Below are 17,218 nucleotides of genomic sequence, written 5' to 3'. Positions count from 1 at the left end.
ATTATAATAAATATCATTCTTAATTAGAGTAATTTGCTTCCCGTAGGTTCAAACGATTAATTGCATCAGGTTTTTTAAAGAAAAAAATATATATAATTTTGACTAATTAAACACAACGTGCAATCGACTTAAGTTACTAAAAAAATTCTCTATTTTCCTAATCTAAATCTAAATATGTGAAACCTGATGGTGTACACCTTAAAAATTTCAAATTTGGACTTGTTTGATCTTGCAGAAAAAGACAGGGGCGGATACAGAGGGGGAGCGGCAGGACCTTCGCACCTGCGAATTCAGAATAGCTCCTCAATAGAATTTAAGGGAAGCAAAACAGGAAAAATAGCAAAGAGAATAGAATATATGTTAGAGTGGAATTTACTAGAAAAAAGTGTAAAACGGCCATTTTGTTGTACTGTTTCCATACTGCAGGTGTACTTCACATATTTGTGCTATATAACCTTTTGGGCCCTGGAACATCATTTTATAGAAAATCTAAAATTAATTTTAAAATAAAACCAAATGATGAAATAGGCTGGTTTCATAATTGAGTAATTGACCAATGATCATTTCACATAGACTCTATACCTTTCACTTTACTAACGATGATTTTCCGTTATAAATCAAATGATGTTTTTTATTCACCTAATTCATATTATTTAACAACTTTAGATAATTCGAAATTGAAATGGATTATCTAGGGAACACACTGTATTAATGTACTCGACTGCATATAATTTGTAAACATTTACATGGTTTGTACACTTTGAACTCCCTTTCAGGCTGAAAGGGACTGAAAAAATTCATACCGAGAGATTCTCTAAATTCCCCTCTGATATATATTCTATTCTCTATGAAAAATATTCATCTTAAAAAAAATATTGTTCTTAAATCTGGATGTTTTTAATCCGAAATAAACCTAGCACACCCTTAACTTAAATCCTATATGCGCCCCTGGAAAAAGATACTTTAGCAATATTTAAGTGTATTTGATGTAGTGTTGTTACAAAGCAAATGGTTTTACCAGACAGTAATTAAATCAAAAATTCATTGAAATGGATCTGTTTACACTGCACAATTGCTGTGTCTGATGCTCATTATAACTTAATTCTAAAAAATTTTCTTATTCAGAGTTTTCTGTTATCAGTGTAAGAAATAGAAAATAAAAATTGGAGTTAAGTGAACACACATAGATCTTTTGAGCTTAAAATTGTTTTATAAAACGTGCTGGGTCAAGTTTACACTTTACACAAGGTAGTCCAGACTGGTCTGTAGTAGGTGTACATATACGGTACACTAGACCGGTTAAATCCTTGTACCGGTTCGGATGTACAACCATTGTAGCGCTGCTCAATATTTAAATGTTTATTTCATCTTGGATTAGTTGTTTATCAATATGCAGATGCATTTAAGGGATTACCGAAATGCATAATGTGTTCAACCCCAAATTCAACGATAAGATGGTTGGTGAATTTCAAAGAGATTCAGACTGCTAAGAAAACATTAATTTATTATTTTTAGACTTGGTCGACTTTGAAGTGTTGCAACCTTTTGTTTTACCTCACAAAGTCAAGTTTACTTTTTGTAGCCATAGACATGTAAATTTTGTAACTTTAAAGAAATTATTATAAAGGGACCGTTCACTTATTTGGGTAATTTCAGTGTAAACTAAACAGCCTATTCGCTGTTGATTGGTAATAGTCTTACTTTTCAAAGACAACTGTGGCCGGAGAAAAAGACGATTTTTCGTTCAGAATTCGAGCGCAAAGGGATGGCCCCTCTCTATAGACACTAATTGATGTTTGGCTGGCTATAGTACATATAATACATATATGAACGCCTTGTTTTATTATATAGAATATATATATGTATATTCGTGTAACATTGTAGCATTCCAGAAAAAAATCATTTAAAAATTCATCTATTGATTTTGCCTTTTTTCTCTATGCCCGGTATATTAATTTTGTTTATCAAAATTGAAAAATAAACTATTTCTGGACTTTCTTTACAGGGCTATTTGTTTATAACTTAGATGCACTTTAGAGAAAATTCTATTGAAAAATTAATAAGGACAAAGCTTCAAGTTGAAACAAGTTTTAAAACTCTTTCCAAGAGTTTTCCTTATTCTTTTAAACTGTCTTGTTTGATGTTATAACTGTGTGTACTGTTCTAGTCGGGCCGGGCCAGCCACGTTAATAAACTGCATGTACAGTTCTATTCGGGCCGGGCCGGCCACGGTGATACTTTTTCAATTAGTTTGTTCAGGATTACTTAAAAAAGTTAAGTAATCTATCCCTTTTAGTTTATTAACAAACAAAAACGATTTGTTTCAACTAAAAAATCTTTATTAATAATTTTTTCTTAATTTCCATTGCAATCGGAACTTTTCACTGTTTCTTAGGCTTTTAATTTTATAAATTGCTTCTCCTAATTTAGGCATAAACCAAATATTATGTTTTTTTATTATGTCGATTCGTTTTTTTTATTTTATCCTTTTTTATATTGATTCATTCATTAGCAAGTTGAAGTTGAACGGTTATATTCATTTGTTCAAGAAATTATCTGTTTGTTTTCAAAAATGTGGTTGTGGTTCCCCTCCCTAGTTAATAAATAAATTTTTATACAGATTCAAATATATTTGAAGAATTTTTGTGCTTTTTAAAGAAACTATAAGATGGCAATTATCTATTACTTTTGACAAGAAAGGAATGCGCAAGTCAATACAGTACAAACTAGGACCGGAAAGCTTGACCCGGCCAGAAATTGAAATGTTCTACGGCTGCCCGTGACCCGCAAATGAAAATAAAGCTTACAGTCCCTTTAAATTGTAAGCAACAATTTTGTTGTTTACAATAAAAAATTCTCAATTCAACGAGAATTCAGGCTTGATTCAAGTGTTCAAATTCTAGTTCTCATTTACAGTAACTTGTGGGTTTTACCAGCAAAGGCAATGAAGACAAATTACGCAATTTAACACGTGTTTGATAGAACTCCTTATTACTCTGGGAGTCACATGATAGAACTCCTTATTACTCTGGGAGTTACATGATAGAACTCCTTATTACTCTGGGAGTCACATGATAAAACTCCTTTTTACTCTGGGAGTCACATGATATTTCGTGGACTATTTTATTTCAGAAATACGATTGATGATAACAATATTTATTCTTAATACTTTCCACAAAAAAAAATGGGATTTTATGGCTGATTTTTTCTTTTGCAATGTAAAATTATGATGTTTACGAGAAAAGTAGAAGTTCGTGTTCTAATTTAACTTATTGATTAACTTAATAATTAATTAGACTTTTACCGAAATCCGAAAACCTTTGAAATTTGTAGAAGAAGGAAGGCAACACGTAATTTGATGGATATCTTCTAGATCTCATTAAATATATGTATTTACTTAAAATCCTGTTTTCAGAAATCAAAGATGTCTCAACATGAAAAATCAGGATTATCAAACACATTTCAATTCCATCCATGTCCAAGGTTACAAAATGAGATTTTGATGATTACATTTTGTTGACGCAAATTTAAATTTTGTAATCCTTAAATTTGTGGAACCTGTGCCCGTGCAAATCCTTTTTATTTCATATTTTAACTATTTGATCTAACGAAATTCATAATTTGAAATATGATAGGTCTACGACATCGGTTTTCAAAGACATAAATATTGAAAAATAAGAATTTGTGGCAAAAACTCATTTGCTTTTGAAGGAATTATTATGAAACAACTGCAGACAAGAATTGGACGAATTGTTTAATGAATCAAATTACTCCCACGTCTAGCAAATAGAAATCAAATATCTAAATTTTATTAAAAATTATAGATTAACAAATATGTCAGCTCTTAAGGATCACTCTGAGTTGAGATTTAAAGACTTTAGTCTTATAGGAATACAAAGGACTTGACAAATACTTAAATTTTCTCATCTTTTCAGAGTTTGTTACAAGTCTTTATTCAGTTCCTTTGGAAGATCATTAAAACTGCAGTTTTAAAAAGAAGAATGAAAAAGAAGAAGAAGTTGTTCAATAAATGAATAAAATGTTTCAAATAATCATGAGAAGCTTTAAAGGAATTAATTTTTGGCCTGAAACTGATTCAGATCCTTTCAACCTTGGATAATAGATTAGAATTAAATCTTCTTTATAATGGAACCCTTGGTTCAACCTTCAGATCCATCAATACCTTAACCTTGGTTCAACCTTCAGATCCATAAATACCTTAACCTTGGTTCAACCTTCAGATCCATCAATACCTTAACCTTGGTTCAACCTTCAGATCCATCAATACCTTAACCTTGGTTCAACCTTCAGATCCATCAATACCTTAACCTTGGTTCAACCTTCAGATCCATCAATACCTTAANTCAAAATTATACCAAAACGTATGGGTTAGAGTTAAAAGGGTTAAAAGTATATTTTTTACCCCATATCAATGAGGGTTATCTATATGTATACTTTCTTGTTTGATAGTTTGGGTGTCTGTTTGTTTGTATTATATAAAACGGCTGAACCGATCAGGCCCAAATTTGTTGTGGGACCTCGCGTGACCCCAGGGAAGGTTTATTGATGATCGAATTTTCAAAAATTAGCCTCTAACAAAATTTGATCTTTGAAATTAAATTTATAAAATCCGCGAAATTTTTGTTTGTTTGGAGCATGGCCAGCCCGATATATACTATAACGGTACTTTTAATCTGAGGATAAATGATTGATTCCTTCAATTCAGTTCTCTCTGCAGAGTACAGTGAATGCTAACTGTGTGATATCAAAGAGCTATTACATTATCCTTAGTTATGCAAAAGATGAAGACAATGCTAGATCAAGCCTTGTACCGGTTCGGATCATCCAACGATTGGACCAATCCCTCTTCGATTTCCTTGTAAATTGCCCACATTGAATATCGAGATAAAACTGTAAAGATTGATTGTACTCAACGCAAATTTCCCAGCTCTGAGTCCGAATATAATAAATTTGAACCGCGTCTCAAATTCGCCAAAAACCGGTTTCAATTGAGCGCTGGCTTAAATCTTGAAGCATATTTGAGCCATGTCTCAAATTTATGCCGCAGCTCAAATTCATAAATTCGGCCTCTGGTCTCCCTGAAGTTTTTTCAGGAAGTATTTATACAAAATAATATTTATGAAAAAGAACAATGTTTAGAACAAAAAGAAATTGCTGTAATAAATTGTCTGCCAGTAATAAATTTAGTCGGAAACAATAAAATGCGGTTAAAGGTTATACTCGGTTGCCAAATAAGGTTCTTTAGATCTTTATAAGGTCAAGCATGAAAATTTAAATTTAATCGTCCCTAAAGGGACTGTTAACATAATTTCAAGTGACCCTTCATGCAAAGACAGAATTCTAGATTTACAACGTGGTGCCCTTTGAATATTTAATTTATCATCAATGGCAGAAAACAAGTGTTATAAGTTCAAAATAGTGTTAACATTTCAGGAAAATTAAAGTGTACGCTTGCGTACAGTGTGAACTCAGCACGCTTTGCTGCGATATTGTAAATACAACATGGCTACCCACAAATTTTGGAACTATAAAGCCCGGTTTGAAAAGGATCCTTGAAATTCAGACTCTGGAAATAAAGTCCTCTTATAACCTGAGTCAAATCCACCAAAACCGCCAAAAACTGGTTTCCATTGAGTGCCGGCTTATATTTTAAAACATTTAATACAATTTCAAGTGGAACACGCGGCTCAAATTCTTTAAATTCGGCCTCTGGCTATATTCTGTATATTATTTAGATGCATAGTAGAAAAGTCCTTTTTATCTAAACGTCTCAAACTTGACCTCATTTTCCAGTCACAACGTTTTTATTGCCGGTTTTTTGAGAAACTTTTTTTGTGACTTTCTTACATAGTGAAGTAATTAAAGGAGTTCTTGTAATCATGTCATGTTTGTTTATCTTGACTCTTTTAAGTACTAATTCATCCAATCATGATATATTTATATCCTGGGGATTTATGGATCCACATTTTACTCCCATGGGTAGGGCATGGTGTAAAAGCTTCAACTTGGATTAATGCTTTTATCCTCCTTGGATACTTATCGAACACTGATGCATCTATTCTTGTTTACAAATTCCGCCCAGAGTGAACTGGTTTCAATATGTACGCAGAGTATACGCAACTGCAATTAACTTTCCTTGCATTATAACCTTGGATGCAGATAATCCTGTATATTGAAAAATGGAAAGAAAACTAAATATGTAAAGATTATTTCACATCCTTGAAGAATTAATATAAATTATTCAAAATTTGTCCCAGCGAAAATCTTTGAAGAATCAACTTTGAAGTTTTTATTAGATTATTTCATTTAACTAACCTTTCAATTTTAACCATGTTAAATTTAGAATTACTTTACTAAAATTCTTTTCATTGAAGAAAATAATGCATCTTAAAGGGAGTGTTCGCGAAAAAAGAATTGTGTAATTACTTATCACTACAACAAGAATGTGGAAACTAAAATTAGATTATTTGATCAGACAGAAGGAGGTTCGAATGGGGTAAAGAGCCGCCATGAGCCCTGCAAAATGACCTCCGGAGCCTCCTAGTCTGCAGAATCACCTCCAATCCCGCAAAACCGTATCTATGCCTCTTCATACGTCTTCAAGCCTCCACATTTCAATCTCCGCTTGCTGTTCTTATTTTTTATTCATCTTTTATGGCGCGCACTTAACCAACCAAAAATAAAAAATATCTCTTCATAGTAGAATTCACAATATTTTAAAGAATCGTTTACTTCACATAGTTCAAATATTATTTTATTCATTTAATCATAACTTGTTGTTTCTGTGAAAAGTTTACGCAAAGCATACAATAAAAGCACAAGTTTAAGTATTTTACAAAAAACTATTTTGTTTAGTGAATTGGTGCTAATATAGTTATTCACAAGTTAAGGAATCTGTGAAATTTAGAAAACAAAAAGAGAAGTCTTAATCTCAATTAAATAAGACTTTAAAAACAAATTGTTTGTGTTTCATTAAAAACTATTTCATCATGTTGAAAATGCGGCATAGGCTTAGCAAGGTTGCGAGAGGCGTAGAGAACATAAAGGGATTTCTGCGAATCAGGAGGCTCCTGAGGTCATTTCGCGGGGTTAATGATGCCCCTGCTCCCCCCCCCCCTCCCCCACAGAAGTCATAGTTTGAAATATCAAATGTTTACTTGGGTTTCAAAGACATAGGAATTTGTAAAAAAAAATCAAAAGTTCTCTTTAAGAGCTTGTCAATTAGACTAAAGGAAATAACAGTTTAATTTTGCATCTCATACAAGCCTGGCATGACGTATCCTTCTTATAAATCTTGTGTTTGATAATTCACATAAAACTTTTATTAGACATGTTTGGACAAAATACGAAAATTCGTGGAATTCAATATATATTGCAGTAAATGTCAGGTTTAAGCTGATTTCACGGGTTGAAATATTTTATTCAATGTCCTCCTCCCCCCCCCCCTCCTCCCTATTTTTTAAAGAGAAATAAATGCATTTCGTAGAGCATAGATTAACAAGATTGGACAAGATCTTTTTTCTTCCAGTAACAGATTTATTATGTTCTATCATTTTCGACTTCCAAAAATCTTACACTGGTATCTTGTATTAATCATAGGAAAAATCGTTAGCTTTATATTTGAAGAAAAAAGGTAAACTAACGCTAACGTTCACAGTAAAAACTTTAAATTTATTAAAATTGAGGGTTTTAAAGGGAATTAATTTCAAGTGACCCTTCATACAAAGTTTGCAATGCCCGATTTACAACGGTACCTTTGAAACCTTAACTTTAATCAATTGTAGACTAAAAATAACAATTGTAACAAAAGTTTCCAACTGGAGCAAGTAAACGTATAAGATAATCTCCGTTTGCACAATTTTGTATTCAATGCTAGGTTTCAATTCATTGCAGTTTAAAATGCAGCTTATACAATATTATTCAAAATGTAAAACACTTTTGGGCCCTTGTTCTAACTTCAAAAATAGCCTTTTGGGAGACGGCAGAGTCCAGGGCAGCTATTTCTCTCCAGATGTTGACCTTAAGTTCGTATTGTAAATGAGGCTTTGGGTTGTAAACATTTGGAAACTTTAGGAGCCTGTAAAATTGTTGATTTTAGATCTACAAGCGAAGGTTGGATTCAAATTGATTTGGAATTTGTAGATTTATAAACAGTCCCAATCTTGAAAATTTGATTACAAAGAAGTCTAAGACCCTTATTCAAAATTTTGTAAACAGAGGTCGGAGATTATCTTTCTTCCTATATATTTGCAACCTAATGGTGTAAATCTTTGATATTTCAACCTAAGATTGTTTGGTCCATCAGTATTCATAGTTTGACATTTGGTTTCTAAGATATAGGAATACGAAAATCAAAGTTTGTGGCATGAACCCAGTTCCTTTATTCACTCCAGTTGGAAACTCTAATTTAATTGTCATTTTTAGACTTGCGAGCCTTAAACCGAACTCATTAATTCGGACATCGTTCGTAGAATTCAAAAATTGCCTCGATCTTGAAAATACGAGTACAATCGAAACTAGACACCCTGTATTTGTATATATTGTCAGTGAATAAAGAATAAAGATGGAGGATGAATAAAGATATTTAAATCCAACCAGATAAATCACGCTCTGTAGTTTTGCCAAAGAATTGCTTTCTAGATAATGCACTTTTCAGATTGAAATCCCAGCAAGATAGATGACAAAAAGTTTGAGAGAAAATGGGCTTTTAACTGGAAAACATCAACCTCCCCTCCCCTCCCATCTAACCTATCCCCCCCCTTTCCCCTCCCATCTAACCTATCCCCCACTCCACCCAACCAGTTGCTTTTATTTTGTAGGATATTAAAATTAGAACCCTAAAATTAAAAATGTGACTTTTTAGGTTTTTTTTTAAGGCAACAATATTAAACATTTTGATGCAATCTGGACAATATAGTTTGAATTTAAATCCACTCTATGCAATTTATGATAATGGTTGGATTATAAGTTGGGTCGAGGGAGGGAGGGAGGGACACCCCCGGCCGGCTGCCATACAGCAGCGAGCCTCTGATAGGCACATGCACTTACAAATTAGACTTACAATCCAAAGTGAATTTAGTTTTTGTTTTTGTAATCTTTAATTTAAGCAATGTGCCTATTCATATAAAATTGTTAAAATTCATACTTATAACTAATTTATACTTATAAACAATTATCTTGGAATAAATCATTTATTCAAATCTAATAACTAGCCTTATAGGGCGTTTCGCGCCCATCTTCTAAATTAATTGTGAACATGTTCTCTTTGTGTACATCGTAAAACAAAACAAAAATAATTTGCGGATTTTCACAAAAAAATTTCGTGGATTTTTAAAATTTTCAAAAATTTAATGAAGATCAATGTTGATGAAGACAAATATTTAAAATTTTGATCATTCATAAACCTTAAAAATTTGGGCCCGATCGGTTTTGCCGTTTTGACGTTTATTGGATACAAACAAACAAACAAACACCCAAACATCAAAACAGACAAACAGACAGACAGACAAGCCAAATTTATATATAGATTGCCTAAAATAAAGGTATTGTTTAAATCCAAAATAATCAAAGATAAATTCTCTCAAAAAATTCCTTTTCTCAAAAAAAACATTTTGGAAAGAAATATACACTGTATAGCGGAGACTCGGTGCTTACAGCAAATCTTGGTGGCTCATGGCGGCCAGGGTGTCCCTCCCTCGCTGTGCAAACTTTAAACACTTGCAGCTCTACACTAAACTCTACAGCTAGATATTTAGTGGATTTTCTTTCTGGGCTGCAGACCAATTTGAAACTTCGCAACATCTAGGAAACCATTAGAATTAGAATAAACTGCATAAACAGTCTTTACTGTAAAGTACTTAGTGAATCATTTGGCGTACTGTCCCGTTCGGCCGTCTGTTATAGTCTGCAGACATACTGTACAATTTGCTCCATCTTTGCTTAAAAGTCTGTACTGTACTTCTTCGGAGATTTCAGTTAATTTTTTTCCCGACGAAATAAGGTTTTATCCAAAATTTAGTTGTTTAGGAATTAATATAATAGAAGTATAGAACTGTAGAGTTTAAAATCTAATACAAAATTAAAACTTGGATTTACCACAAGAGCAAGGAAATATCCTTGAACAAAGGATTTTGAAGAATTTTACAAAATTGAATATTATGCTCTGTACCATGTAAGCATTATATTATATGAATTTTAAATATAAAACTATATAAGGTTTCACCATTTTCTAAGCGTTTATTTTGACTTCTTAGTTTTATCTCCTCATCTATTTAAACATATTATAGAGTTTATAATACTTGAAATTCAAGGCGCTTTGCGCCCTTCTATCTAGGCTTTTAGGGCGCGTGAACATGTTCTTTTTGTTTACATTTTAAAACAAAGAAGAAATAAATTTTGCGAATTTTTAAATGAAAATTCGCGGATTTTCAAGGATTTAAACTTTTTTACAAAATTAAAAACCTTTAAAACACATTCATAAACCTTCCCTGGGATCACGTGAGGTCCCACAAAAAAATTTGGGCCCGATCGGTTCAGCCGTTTTGACGTTTATTGGATACAAACAAACAGACAAGCCAAATTTATATATAGATAGATTTTTAGAATAGTATTACTCTGATTGTGCTTATGGTATGAATTTTTGTATATCGACTTGAATAATGCATAAAAAAAACGAATTAAAAATTGAATTAAAACTTTTTATAATTTTTCGAAATCTATTCTAGATTTCTAGTTCAACATTTTGCACAAATTCAATTAAATATTGAAAAGGATTGCAGGAATTCATTATTATTTATCTTCTTTCAATTTATTTAAAGGGATCAGTCGCCGAAATAGGGTTTGATTACCTACAATCTAGTTAGTTTTAGTCACATTTTTCATACAACCGTTAAAGGGACTGTAAGCGCAATTTTAGATGACCTGTCGTGCAAAGAATGCCATACTAGATTTTCAGCGGTACCCTTTAAACCGTTGACAGGTCAAGGATCATGGAGAACTTGAAATTTATCTTCATAAAGAAATCTAATGAAATGTTTTAACAGTTCCACCACGCACCTCTGCTTCTTTAGTAAACGTAAATTCAACCTATATGAAGCATAAAGTCTGACCGCGTCAACCTTGTTGCACTGGCTAGTCCTGTCCATTGAGCTAGGTATTAAGGGTGTGCAGAAATTTTTCTGAAACAATTTTACAGAAGCAAAAAAGTAGTCTACTAGGAATATTAAGACATGTTTATAAAATATATTTTTCATAAAAATCAAAAATGTGCCCCTCAAATGGGGGTTAATATTTAAAAAGTCACTAGTATAAGTGAAAATGAAAATTTTGAAGTAGGTATAGTACAAACTAGGACCGGAAAGGTACTACGGCTACCCGTACCACAAGAAATTTTTTCTCTTCAATTTATTTATAATTTTACTGTGAAAGTAACGTATTATAAAATCTTTTTATTGCTGACACTATTTTCCTTATGCTTTGTACAACTTTGTTATGCATGTTTGTAGGTTTACAGGGGTTTCTCGATCAAAATAAATAAATTATAATATCGTCAAAGCCCTTTTCGCATGGAAGGTCACTTAAAGTTACGCTTACAGTCCCTTTAATTCCCATATTCTGAGCTTTAGTTGGATTTCTCCTCATGAAGCAAAGTTTTTGGAATATAAGACTAGTCACATAATATAAAACTATCCAGAGTTTGTGGCCAGAAATCAGTTCACATCAAATGCTTCCGATATTTCTTGGTTTACATAATATGTATAATGTTATATATATTTCAATACACCTCGATCGTATATCATCTATATTCATGAAAACAATATTAGGTAAAAATAAAATAAAAGTAAATGTTTCGGAAGTATTTTTTCAAACGCGATAAAATCGCTTTAAAATATTTATTATTTATCAGGAAGATGTATAGGTTAAAAGCAAAACATAAAATATTTAAAAATTAAGTTTTGTTCTGTTTAAAATGTTAAAATATATTCAATATTCCTGGCACACAAACAATAACACAATGTATGCACAGTTAAGAGACAGTTCACGCTTTTTAACATAAATAAAGAAAATGAGAAATTTACGATTTTGAATTATTAAATTTTTGAAGATTAATTTTTGTATTATGAATTTGTATTAAAAGCGACAGTGCACCGTTACTTACTAAAAAGATTGCTTCTATTTACAACCATATAATGAACCTACAGTGATTACCAGAAAACAAAGGAATAGAAAGACGACATTGTAGCAATACTTAAGCGTTTTGACTTAAGCAAATATTTTCACTAGTAACTTAGCAAAGCACAATTTAAGTAAAAAGGGTCTATCTACACTGTATAATTGCTATGTTTAATGTTCACTTAATTAGTTTAAGTCCTAACTTGAGTTTAAAAGTCGTCTTCCTATTTCAGAGTTTTCTGGTTATCACTGTACTTAACCCGGAAAGAGGAAAAACAGGCTTACTCAACTTATAAAAAAGAATTAAGATATTACTTCAGTAATCTGCAATACCTGTGAAATGGTACGAACAAGGAGCTAGCTGTGAACTAGTACGAACAAGGAGCTAGCTGTGAACTAGTACGAACAAGGAGCTAGCTGTGAACTAGTACGAACAAGTAGCTAGCTGTGAACTGGTACGAACAAGGAGCTAGCTGTGAACTAGTACGAACAAGGAGCTAGCTGTGAAATGGTACGAACAAGGAGCTAGCTGTGAACTAGTACGAACAAGGAGCTAGCTGTGAACTGGTACGAACAAGGAGCTAGCTGTGAACTGGTTCGAACAAGGAACTAGCTGTGAACTGGTACGAACAAGGAGCTAGCTGTGAACTGGTACGAACAAGGAGCTAGCTGTGAATTGGTTCGAACAAGGAGCTAGCTGTGAATTAGTACGAACAAGGTTGTATAGTAAGTTTACAGATACTCTGGATGCGCTCCATTGTACTAGAAATGTCGTCTTCGTATCAATGAACATAAAAAATCCCTCGCTCTCACCAACAACGTTGTCACTTCAAATCGCCAATTATAAGTTACTTTTATAAAAGAATTTTAAGTGTCCATTGTGATGAAGACGACATTTCTAGTACATTGGAACACATCCAGAGTATCTAGCTTTACTATACAACCTTGGATAGGAATCATATGTAGTGTCAGAGGTAATTGGCATAAAAGGGAATTTCTTTACGAGGGGGATTACCAGTTTTTCTCTCTTTGTCTGAAAACCCCCCGGAAATCGTAGATTTCACTGATTTAGGGGGGGGGGAACTTAAGCCCATATGCCCCCCAACACCACCCCTCTACAACTATCTGAGTATTGTAAGCTTAATCCGAGAAAAAATATGTATTTAGTGAACTTAAATTCTTGTGTATTTTGTGCAGTATTGTTTTAGGTTTATTTATTTATTTATTTTTCAATTTTCTCAACTTAGAACTTGAATATTCGAATATATGCATGAAGTTTCCAAGTTAAAGGGCAAGAAAAACGAAACTTATTTGAAGCTTGTTTTAGCCTTAAAGGGATATTTATAGTGACCCCCCCTGGGCCCGATCGGTTCAGCCGTTTTGACGTTTATTGGATACAAACAAACAGACAAACCAAATTTATAAATATACTAGCCTTAGAGGGCGCTTCGCGCCCATCTTCTCAATTAATTGTGAGCATGGTTTTCTTTTAAGGGGGACATGCCCAATTCACAACTGTACCCTTAAAACCTTTGATTGATCAATAATGTGTAAGATATAGATGTATAGTGTAGGTTAAAATGTGTTAAATTGGTTCAAGTACAAACGTCAGACGGTACTAAGGTCGGACATTACAAACTACGGACATTACAAACATCGGACGGGTACATTTACAAGGAAAAGCTTTAGTTAATTGAGTTTTAAAAAAAAGGACCATTGTTACATTCTCTAAGAAATAAATTAAAAATCACTCACTTGTTATGATAAAAATCAAAGATAACTGAATAAAGTCTCAAAGTATCATCCTTCACTATAGTTCCAGTAGAATAATATTTCCATTTACTGATAGCGCCGATTAAAGGATTTATATCTCTAATTGGTTAATGAGAATGATAGAAAGATAGTTGTGACCACCATTCTATTTCTATTGGTGTAGAGTAGACAACAAACACATGACTGAACCCTGATTGGACCAGGCGCTAATGGACTCGGCATACAGGAGAGTACCTTTGAAGGTGTAGTATTGATGAACAACAGAACTAAAAGCTAAGTTGCATGTTTGACCCTATGTCGGTGAACCTATACCCGATGTCGTAGACCTTTGATATTTTACCTGAGAAATCTATGAGATCAAGCAGTTTAGTTTGAAAGTATCAAAGGTTAATACCATAAGGCTGCAAAGATATAGGAATGAGAATATTTGAGAAAATTTTGGAGGATTTTCATTACACCAGTCGATAAAAGGAAATTTAAATAAAATTAAATTTTAAAATTAAAAAAAAATCTTTTTCCTTAGTCCGACGTTTTTACTCGTCTGACGTTTGTTTGTACTGTTCCGATGTATGTACTTACAGTGCGACGTTTGTATTCGTCAGACGTTTGTACTGGCACGTCGTTTGTACTTTTCCAACGTTTGTACGGGTCCGTCGTTTGTACTGGTCCAACGTTATAATTACATTATGCAGAATTGCATTTTGATAACAATGTTTTTTTTCAATAATTGTTGGCGTAGAAAGAAACAATTTTTTATTACTGGAAAAGGTAATGGAAAGGATTTCAAATAAATAAATAAAAATTTAAAATAAATAAATAAAAATATAAACAACACTTTTATGTGAAATTAGATTTTTATTTTTTTTAAATTTTACCCTGGACAATCCAAATTATAAATCTTTTACTTGAAAGATTGAACAAGAATGCTTGCAACCCAAAGAACTTAAAATATTCCATATTTGATATTTTGTTTAAGTAAATAGACCGATATATATGCACTGGACCTCCCAGATTATGTGTGCTAATTTTGGAGCTATTATACATATAGTAAATTTCCTTAATCATGATTTTTATTTCTAGCTGGTTGGAACACTCCATACATTTCACATGAACTAAGTATAAAAACTAAATAAATACTTTACAAAACTTTATTTCGGTTTGTTTGAGTCAGTTTCAATCACCGCCCGGCGGAATTATTCAAATCGTCGATGAAATCCACCTTTTTCTCAAGATTATTTTGTGATTAACTCCTGTCGGATTTCCCGCCGTATATGCCTGGAATTCAACTTAAACCCTTCAATTTAAAAGTTTGAGTTGTGGACTTTGTGTTCAGTGTTCAGTCGATAAAACTTAACGCCATTCCATTCAAAAGTTCTAACCTCTAAAGATTTGTTTATAACCTATAACTTTCATTTGAAATTTTAACGGGATATTTTCTATTTTGAATTGATAAGCAAATTTTATTAATAATTAATTAAAAAGTCAGACGCACACTGTACAGGCGCACACTGTACAGACGCACACTGTACAGACGCACACTGTACAGACGCACACTGTACAGACGCACACTGTACAGACGCACACTGTACAGACGCACTCTGTACTCCAGTTGTACACAATGTAACCTGTTGTAGAAAATATCACATATTCTAGCCTTTAATAAATCTCCGTACTCTCAGACGCATAGCAAGGATTTTCTTATAGGACTAATGGAACTAAAATCAAAGATTTTAATCCTAGCTAGTTCATAAACCCCACCCCAATCATGTATCAGTCGATTTAAAGAAATATAGTTTTTCTTTTTCTGGTGTATAAATCATGCGAAGTAGAAACAAGCCACAAAAATTCATTAATTTAAAAAGTTTGAGCTAAACTATACTCTATCTTAACTAAACTATACTCTATCTTAACTAAACTATACTCTATCTTAACTAAACTATACTCTATCTTAACTAAACTATACTCTATCTTAACTAAACTATACTCTATCTTAACTAAACTATACTCTATCTTAACTAAACTATACTCTATCTTAACTAAACTATACTCTATCTTAACTAAACTATACTCTATCTTAACTAAACTATACTCTATCTTAACTAAACTATACTCTATCTTAACTAAACTATACTCTATCTTAACTAAACTATACTCTATCTTAACTAAACTATACTCTATCTTAACTAAACTATACTCTATCTTAACTAAACTATACTCTATCTTAACTAAACTATACTCTATCTTAACTAAACTATACTCTATCTTAACTAAACTATACTCTATCTTAACTAAACTATACTCTATCTTAACTAAACTATACTCTATCTTAACTAAACTATACTCTATCTTAACTAAACTATACTCTATCTTAACTAAACTATACTCTATCTTAACTAAACTATACTCTATCTTAACTAAACTATACTCTATCTTAACTAAACTATACTCTATCTTAACTAAACTATACTCTATCTTAACTAAACTATACTCTATCTTAACTAAACTATACTCTATCTTAACTAAACTATACTCTATCTTAACTAAACTATACTCTATCTTAACTAAACTATACTCTATCTGAACTAAAAGCTCCAGGGTCTGAAAGTTTACAAATTAAACAGCTAAAAGCTGGAAAAACATTTGCTTAAAATATAATGGCTTACATTGAGTTAGTCTGGGAATACTAAAGCAAAAGTTTCCCGTAACCCAATATTGAAATCTCATAACTTATTGGATTTGTATCCAGGTTTCTAGCACAGAAATCTTATTGGATTTGTATCCAGGTTTCGTTTCTAGCACAGAAATCTTATTGGATTTGTATCCTGGTTTCTAGCACAGAAATCTTATTGGATTTGTATCCAGGTTTCTAGCACAGAAATCTTATTGGATTTGTATCCAGGTTTCTAGCACAGAAATCTTATTGGATTTGTATCCAGGTTTCTAGCACAGAAATCTTATTGGATTTGTATCCAGGTTTCTAGCACAGAAATCTTATTGGATTTGTATCCAGGTTTCTAGCACAGAAATCTTATTGGATTTGTATCCAGGTTTCTAGCACAGAAATCTTATTGGATTTGTATCCAGGTTTCTAGCACAGAAATCTTATTGGATTTGTATCCAGGTTTCTAGCACAGAAATCTTATTGGATTTGTTTCCAGGTTTCTAGCACAGAAATCTTATTTGTAAAATATATGCGCCATGTTTTATGATACTTAAAAGTATGAATTTTTTTGTTTTAGTGAGATCAAATTAA

Source organism: Eurytemora carolleeae, unplaced genomic scaffold (genome assembly GCF_000591075.1).
Source record: "Eurytemora carolleeae unplaced genomic scaffold, Eaff_2.0 scaffold1342, whole genome shotgun sequence".
In the NCBI taxonomy this organism is placed as follows: Eukaryota; Metazoa; Arthropoda; class Copepoda; order Calanoida; family Temoridae; genus Eurytemora; species Eurytemora carolleeae.
This window is presented reverse-complemented; position numbering follows the sequence as displayed.